Genomic DNA, 9,526 nt, shown 5'->3' on the forward strand with positions numbered 1-9,526 from the left:
CATCCCAATTGAGCCCCTGCCTACAGGGTGTTCAGACTTTACAGGGACTCTTTTGCTAAAAGCCATGACTTTTGAGTAAGTCATTTATGTTGGGAGAATCCACCTGCATATAATCCCTTAATTTCCATTTCCCTTTCAGCCCTTTCTTAGCCCCACTGCCTAGCAAACAATGCAGAGGCAAAACTTATGTGGTAGTGCTTTATTGAGAGGGACAAGCTCAGGGCAGCAATTTAGGAGACGCAAGAGACATGGGTTTGTTCCCGGGGTTGGGAAGATCCCCTGGAGTGAAAAATGACAACCCACTCCAGTATTCTTGTCTGGAAAATTCCATGGACAGAGGAACCTGGCAGGCTACAGGCCATGAGGTTGCAAAGCATAGGACACTTTGCAAGGGACTGAGCAAAAACACACACACACAGATGTATATACCAATATATACACACAAATATGTACTTAGTTGTATAACAGATCACCCCCAAACTTAGCAGCTTGAAACAACAACAACAAAAATTTATTATCTCACACAGTTTCCATGGGTCAGGAATTCAGTGGCATTTTATGTGAGTGGTTCTGGGTCAGGTGAAAGTCTCAGGGGGTTAAAGTCAAGATGCTGGCCGGAAAGCCTGACTGAGGCTGGAGGATCCATTTCCCTCTAGATTATCACCACCGATGTGACTTGGCTTTAGGAACTCCCAGTCCATGTGTGTCTCTGTTTCACATTCCAAATTCTACCAGAAGGTAGAACACAACTGGCCCAACCTAGATCAGGTCTCCTCCTCTGGGCTAATCACCTACCTTGGGGAAGATTTAGAGAACGCAGATCTGGTTGCTGGGTCACAGGGCTATGATTAGGGGGTAGCTCTCAGGCAAGGAGCAGTTGTGGGCTGGGTACCACCTACAGTGCTCTTTACCATGGCACCCATCGTGAGCCATACACACTAGCACACCATCTTGCAGAAAGCCGACCCAAACCCTTGCTCATGCTTATGGTCTGCCTTATGTCACCCTGTTCTTATGTCCTGCAATGTCTTGACCAGAAAGAAAACAATCTTTTCTGTAGCCAGACATGATGACATTAAAAGCCCAGAGAAGGATGAGAAACAAGTCCTTACTTTTTACTTAATACAGCCCTCGGGAATTCCCTGGAGGTCCAGTGGCTAGGACTCTGCACTCTCACTGCCAAAGGTCCAGGTTTGATCCCTGGTTGGGGAACTAAGATTCCATAAGCCAAAAAGGAAAACAAACAAACAAACAAACAATACAGCCCTTCAGTGCAGACTGAATAAGCCTTAGGTTGAAGGCCCAAGTCCCTCCTTTCCCTGGCTCCCTCCCTCTTCTTTTTCTACTTCTACCCCACCCCATCCCCATCCTCACTCATGGGCTTCAGGCTTAGATTCTACTCTGACAGAGTCCCTGGTGGTCAACGTCTCAGAAATTGCATTCTCTTGGTGGCAGATGGAACCTCCTTATAACACTTCAAGCCTAGATAACTTTAGGTCTTGCAGACTCTCCAGAGTAAAACGTCTACAAGACAAACAGGGCTTTATCCTGCTAATTCAAATCAACTCCCAGAATGCATTTTTTATTGAGGTATAGTTGACTGACAATAATATATTAGTTTCGGGTGACAGCACGGTGATTCACCATTTTCAGAGGTTATACTCCATTTACAGCTACAAAATATTGGCTGTATTCCCTGTGTTATACAATATATCCTTGTAGCTTGTTTATTTTAAATATAGTAGTTTGTACCTCTGAATCCTCTGCACCCATCTTGCCCTTCTTCCCTTTCCTCTCCCCATTGCTAACCATTAGTTTGTGTTCTGTATCCAAGAATTCACTTTTATTCTAAGAGACCCTCTCCCCAAGAAAAGATATACAACATGTATCGTACTTTTTATCCCCTCTTCAAGCCTGGCTGTGAAACATGATACAGACTCAGTGCTGGGAAGAGTGACTGATGGCCATATTTGTCACTCCATGCAGCAGCCTCTAAATTCTAAGTATGAGCCTAGATGGAGACTGTCACTCAGGAGCCATTATGGGCCCTGGTGGAGGCTGAGGGAAAAACACTAATCAGTACTGGAGAGGAGGCGGGCAGGGAGTGTGGGGTGGGGATCTCTTAGTCAGCGACCCTGGTCCTATCCTAGAAGGAAGAATTTCTAGAATATGACAAAAGAAGTTATATCCGAATTAGTGGGTGATAGCTTCAAGATGAATAATATCTCAGCTATATTTGAACTCGTGTTAAACATAGAAAATTATGCTACAAGAAGTAGCATTTATTCTGAGCTTTTTTCTCTGCCAAGTGAGGCCATTTAAGGATATTTTAAAATGTTAAGATTGCCAAAGTAGAATTGCCCTATTGGTGGCAATGAGAACAGATGATAAAGGGATAAAACAAGGCAGGTCCCTGACTCCAGCCTGATTTGAGTAGAGCATGGAAAGTCACCTTGAGTGAGGGAAGGTGAAGCCATGGCTGGGGGACCACACAGTCAGATGCGGGGTACTGTCAAGGGCCAAGTTTTGAGTAGTGAATTTATGGTGCTTGTTACATTATTAAAATTAACTAAATAAAAAGAACTTTTAAAGGAGGATGAGGGGTGGGGTGGAAGAGTCGCTAAGCCTTTAGCAACTCCATGTTCCTATCTTTTAAATGGTTTTTTTTTTTTAAGTTTAGAAAATATTAGATTGATAAAAGAGTAAACATCTCTATAATCCTATTGTGTGGTTGATGTAAGAATTATAAACATTTCTCCCACCACACCTCCAAATTCTGAAGGGGACCTCAGAGGGGTTGGGGCATACATTTTCTAACTCAGAAAATGGCAATATAATAGACAGGTCTTCCGCTTCATCACGTCCCTCAATCCACTTGGTAAAAATATCCCTTTAAATATCTTAAAAAGTGTTTCCTCACAAATAACTGCCATGATGTGAGTCTCAGTGATGAGCAAAGGGAGGTGAATGGACCCAGATCCTGGAACTCTCACCACTTGCTATTTAGGAATGATTAGGGAAGACCACAGAGAAGGCAATGGCACCCCACTCCAGTACTCTTGCCTGGAAAATCCCAAGGACGGAGGAGCCTGGTAGGCTGCGGTCCATGGGGTCGGTAAGAGTCATACATGACTGAGCAACTTCATTTTCACTTTTCACTTTCATGCACTGGAGAAGGAAATGGCAACCCACTCCAGCGTTCTTGCCTGGAGAATCCCAGGGACGGGGGAGCCTGGTGGGCTGCTGTCTATGGGGTCGCACAGAATTGGACACGACTGCAGCGACTTAGCAGCAGCAGCAGGGAAGACCAGGTATTAAATGAATACATGAACGTAAAGCAGGGTGCTTTCACTCCATTCAAGCAAAAAGTGAAGGGCATTTGATGGGTGATGAGGAAACAGTAGGGCCAGGCATCACCTGCAGCCCTCTGGCAAGTCACCTGGTGAAACAGGCATTGCGTCTCAGGTGTGCCAGGCCCAGGCTGGGTGCTGCAAGGAAGCGGTTTGGAGTTTCATCTGGGAGATAGGGGTCTACACAGATAGCTGTTTTATACAAAACCACAAAATTTGACCAGCAATTAAACAAAGCAGCAGAGGGGGATGAGGGGAGGATGATAAATGCACAGTGAGCAGGGGAGGGTCTAGTTTGGAAATGAGAGTCACCTTGTGCTGAAGCTTAGAGGAAAGGCAGGAGAGCCTCAGGAAGAAGTCCATGAGTGAAGGGCTTGGAGAAAGGAGACAGGGATGCCATATATGTGAGGGCTTAGGAAGGGTGGGTGAGAAGCAGCCAGGACAAGAAGCATGAGGAAAGGCAGTCTCTGCATCTGAATCACATTCCTGGGCTTTCTAGAAGGCCCAAGGGCCCCTAAGGATTAGACTCTCTCTCTCTTTAGTTGCTAAGTCGTGTCTGACTCTTGCAACCCTATAGGCTGTAGCCTGCCAGGCTCCCCTGTCCATGGGATTCTCCAGGCAAGAATACTGAAGTGGGTTGCCATTTCCTTCTCCAGGTGATCTTCCTGACCCAGGAATCAAACCCAGGTCTCCTGCATTGCAGGCAGATTCTTTACCGACTGAATTATGAGGGAAGCCCTATGAGTGAGACTCAGTTCAGTCCAGTTCAATCGCTCAGTTGTGTCAGACTCTTTGTGAACCCATGGACTGCAGCATGCCAGGCCTCCCTGTCCATTGCCAACTCCCGAAGTTTATGCAAATTCATGTCCATTGAGTCAGTGATGGCATCCAACCATCTCATCCTCTGTCATCCCCTTCTCCTCCTGCCTTCTATCTTTCCCAACATCAGGGTCTTTTCAAATGAGTCAATTCTTCACTTCAGGTGGCCCAAGTATTGGAGTTTCAGCTTCAGCATCTGTCCTTCCAATGTATATTCAGGACTGATTTTCTTTAGGATTGACTGGTTTGATCTCCTTGCAGTCCAAGGGACTCTCAAGAGTCTTCTCCAACACCATAGTTCAAAAGCATCAATTCTTCAGCACTCAGCTTTCTTTATAGTCCAACTCTTACATCCATACATGACTACTGGAAAAACCATAGCTTTGACTAGATGGACCTTTGTTGGCAAAGTAATGTCTCTGCTTTTTAACATGCTGTCTAGGTTGGTCATAACTTTTCTTCCAAGGAGCAAGTGTCTTTTAATTTCACAGCTGCAGGCACCATCTGCAGTGATTTTGGAGTTCAGAAAATAAAGTCTCTCACTGTTTCCCCATCTATTTGCTATGAAGTGATAGGACCAGATGCCATGATCTCAGTTTTCTGAACGTTGAGTTATAAGCCAACTTTTCACTCTCCTCTTTCACTTTCATCGAGAGGCTCTTTAGTTCTTCTTTGCTTTCTGGCATAAGGATGGTGTCATCTGCATATTTGAGGTTATTGATATTTTCCCCAGCAATCTTGATTCCAGCTTGTGCTTCATCCAGCCCGGCATTTTGCATGATGTACTCTGCATATCAGTTAAATAAGCACAGTGACAATATACAACCTTGATCTATTCCTTTCCCTATTTGGAACCAGTCTGTTGTTCCATGTCCAGTTCTAACTGTTGCTTCCTGACCTGCCTACAGATTTCTCAAGAGGCAGGTCAGGTGCTCTGGTATTTCCCATTTCTTGAAGAATTTTCTAGAGTTTGTTGTGGTCCACACAATCAGAAGCTTTGGCATAGTCAATAAAGCAGAAGTAGATATTTTTCTGGACTAGAGTGAGACTAACAAGGCTAAACTGATAGATGGGCCGGGCATAGATACTGGGAAAGATGAGGGGCTGCACCTGCCCTGGGGCCCACCACCTGGGAGGGGGCAGCTGTGTCGACTCTGAGAAGTGAGTTGACAAGAACTAGCATATAGTTCAGAGAAGGCAATGGCACCCCACTCCAGTACTCTTGCCTGGAGAATCCCATGGATGGAGGAGCCTGGTGGGCTGCAGTCCATGGGGTCGAGAAGAGTTGGACACGACTGAGCGACTTCACTTTCACTTTTCACTTTCATGCATTGGAGAAGGAAATGGCAACCCACTCCAGTGTTCTTGCCTAGAGAATCCCAGGGATGGGGGAGCCTGGTGGGCTACCGTCTATGGGGTTACACAGAGTTGGACACGACTGAAGTGACTTAGCAGCAGCAGCAGCAGCATATAGTTGGGCTTCCCAGGTGGTGCTAGTGGTTAAAAAACCTGCCTGCCAATGCAAGGGACTTAAGAGATGAGGGTTTAATCCCTGGGTCGAGAAGATCCCCTGGAGGAGGGCATGGAAACCCACTTCAGTATTCTTGGAGAATAGCATAGACAGGGGAGGTTGCACAGAATTGGACATGACTGAAGCGACTTAGCACACACGCACGCACAGCATATAGTTAGCCCTCACCAGTGTTTGCTAGGATTAGTCTCTAGGCATTCAGCCTCAGTGCCCCCTACCTGCCCGCCATCTCTCTATCTTCACTGATTTTTTTTAAAAAATCCATTCCATTTAATCCAGGGACAATTCATTCAAGTGGTCAAAATCTGTACTGAGCCCCACAGGTTGGGGCTCTGTCTCTCTACCAGTTCACTATGGCTTCTTGGCTCTACGTCAGAGATGAAGCACGGAAGCACAGACCCCACCCTGGTGAGGGGTCGGGGGTGGGCAGGGGGCAGGCAGCCATTGGGAAGCTGGTGCCCTCGGTCATGGGGGGCCCTGTAGGAAAGCAGATGCAGGCGGGGCCTCGTCTCCCCATTTAACCCCACCACCACTCCCACCACTCTTTAATTTTCTCAAATAAGGAGACTAAGTGTTTTCAATCACATTGTCAATATTTCCTTCTTCTTCCCACCCACCTTCCTACCTCCTCCAGCCCTTTCTACAAAGCCAACACCCAAATGAAGAGACATGATGCTCCTGCTGCTTGGGAGAAAGGTTAGCTTCTAATAACACAGGAGACATGAGGCTCTTGAAGGCAGCAGAACCACAGGCAGCTGGCGAGGTTGGAGGCAGAGGTGCTGGCAGCAGGCAGCCCGCAGCTCATACAGGGAGCTGCCAGGGAAGTGTTTCCAGGGTAGGCTGACACAGCCTTTCAGGAAAGGAGCAACTCAAAACTCAGCAACGTAACTGAAGCCTGCCGTGCCTCCTCTCACACCTCCACTCTCACCCAGCTCCTGCTCTGCTTGGGACTGTTTAGGAGGATTCGCTGCTGGCACCCAACAGCTGGGCGAATGCTGCTCACATGTGTTTCCCAAACAGCCCTGGAGGAAACATGGGTCTTACACAGGAATGGGGGCTTGGGGTTTGACAACAGGAATCCATTGTGGTGGAAATGATAGCAACCCAGTGGAGAGAAGGACGAAAGAGTCGAAGGAAATGGCACAGAAGCGCTGCCCAGGAATTGAATCAACTCAGACTCTCCCATTTGGAAATGATAGTGTGTGCTTCTGACGATGACTGAATCATCTTTTAATCACCACCATTAAAACCAAACAACCATAAGGGCAATAGCAGATTAAATACAAGAAAGTGAGGAATCCAAGTACTAGCAGCATGCTTCTGTGAGGATACACTGGTCTCCTGGGTCCTGATGACAACTTCAGCCCAAGTCCAGGGTCTTTTTCTACCTTCACATGCACAGGGGGAAATGGCCTCCCCAAGAAGTGGCTCAGGGGGACCCTGTTGTCTCCTTACCAGGAGGATGGCCCATTTGTGACGGCCACAAAGACAAGGAAAGATCTGGACAAGGCAGCAAAGTCCAAGGAAATTTGCCTTGGCAGAAGTCTGAAATTAGCACGGAGAAGAAATGAGAGACACAGCGAGAGATTAGCCCAAATAATGAGACCTCCAAAGCCACGTGGCAGCGTTACCAGCGGCAGCCATGAAGGTCACAGGGCTTTTGAAGAGGGATTTCTTCCATCTAGGGCCAGAACCCACCTTAAACTGGCCTTTAGTTACTTTTTTTCTTATTTTAACAGAGATATATTTGGTTTAATGCTTTCAGTTGCAGTGCTTTTGAACATGTTTTGTTGTCTTAATGTGGACCATTTTAATTGTTCTTTTTCTATCCTTGTTCTTATTTTATTGCTTCTTTTTTTCAGTCTTCTAGTTCTACCTTCTCTCTGTTATTTTCCTCTACCTTCACACCTTACCTATGAAACTTTATTCTCTAGAAAAATATTTGCTTCTGTATTTAGCCTTTCTATTTAAAAACTAATCTTGTAAAAATCTCCCCTTTTCTTTTCTTGTATATTTCTTTAAATGTTACTGTTTCATTATTTACAGACAATACTTTCTATAGAATTTAATTTTAGCCCAACTTTCTATTCTTAAGGTTTAAATAGAAAAGCAACCTTGTTATTAACTGTATCAGTTATGTTTCAGAACAGGAACGTGCCAGATTGTACTTCCTAAAAATGGCCACAATATTTCCATCCCACAGGCTTTTCTAGAACTTTGCCACTCCTCCATCAAGAGGTGATGTCTTAACTTCCCTCTCCTTGACCCTGGGTAGGTTGAACCCGAGTGGGTCTTTGTGACTGTCTCAACTACTAAAGTTTGGCAGAAGTGATGCTCCAGGACTTGTGATAAAGTGTGGTATGTGATAAAGATGATCACACACACACACACAAACACACACATTCAATCTTGAAGCCCAACCACTATGCTGTGAGGAGAGGGATCAGAAGAAGCAATTTAGCTGCCAGCCAGCACCAATTTGCTCTCTATATAAGTGAGCCCTCCCCTGGAGAAGGGCTTGGCAACCCAATCCAGTATTCTTGCCTGGAGAATCCCATCTAAGGACAGAGGAGCTTGGCGGGGTACAGTCCATAGGGTCCCACAGAGTCAGACACAACTGAAATGACTTAGCGCTTAAAAAAGATAGTCAGCCTTCTGTAGAGCCACTCTAATGAGCTTTCCCCACCAAATCCTGCCCAAATCACATTCTGAGCAAAATAAACAATTGTTGCTGTTTGAAAGCCCACTAAGTTTTGAGTGGTTTGTCAGGTAGCACCAAGATAACTGAAACAAGGAAATAGAAATTACTTCAGGTATTTTAAAGAGGAAGAGGTTTATTACAGGATATTAGGGACTTAAAAATCTTTGAAAGGACTGAAATGACTCTCAGAAAGTAACATTATTGAGCTCAAAAACACACTACAGTAGATGTAATCCAAAGAATAGAAGTCCCTACTGGCCAACACAGTCACCTTTCCACGTGGAAGAAGCCAGGGAGTGGAGCACTCTGGTTTGGCAGCAGAAAAAAGAAACAGAAAGAGGCAGAATGATGACGTCTGTCCCACACCTGTCTTCCAGATCTCACACAATGCAGCTACCTGGTATTACTTAATTTGCATTCAAAATTCTAGCTGAAAAGGAATCAAGACTGTGATGTTCAACTTCCTTGCCTCCACAATACAAGGAGGTCCTTAGAAGCTAGGTGACATACGGATGCAGCAAATCAACCAGAAACAGTCACATCTGCCTTCTGTCCAGTTGATAACATCAACTTTTATCTTTTCAAACTGTTTTCATTTCATTTTCTTTTCCTTCTCTTCATCTATACTACCGTGTTTTTCATGATCTGTTTTTATACTGTCTATGGAATTAATGGATGTAATAATGATCGCACTGAGGAGATAGCACATTACAAGCAGGGGAGATCAAAACCTTCTGCACCCAGCTGCACCCACAGCACCCATCTGGCCTCTCCTAATAGACGTCCAGCTGTGCCTGTCTTATGCCCTCCCTTCAGCTCCACTCTCCAAAGGTTAGTGCTGTTAACAGTCTGAAGTATATTCACCCATTTCTAAAACTCACAAAAATGTAATGAACTCAAAATATATACTGTTCTGCAATTAGTTACAATGCACCAAATTGTTTAGTTCAGTTCAGTCTCTCAGTCATGTCCGACACTTTGTGACCCCATGAATTGCAGCACGCCAGGCCTCCCTGTCCATTACCAACTCCCGGAGTTCACTCAAACTCATGTCCATCAAGTCGGTGATGCCATCCAGCCATCTGTTGTCCCCGTCTCCTCCTGCCCCCAATCCCTCCCAGCATC

Source organism: Bubalus bubalis, chromosome 12 (genome assembly GCF_019923935.1).
Source record: "Bubalus bubalis isolate 160015118507 breed Murrah chromosome 12, NDDB_SH_1, whole genome shotgun sequence".
Classification (NCBI taxonomy): domain Eukaryota; kingdom Metazoa; phylum Chordata; class Mammalia; order Artiodactyla; family Bovidae; genus Bubalus; species Bubalus bubalis.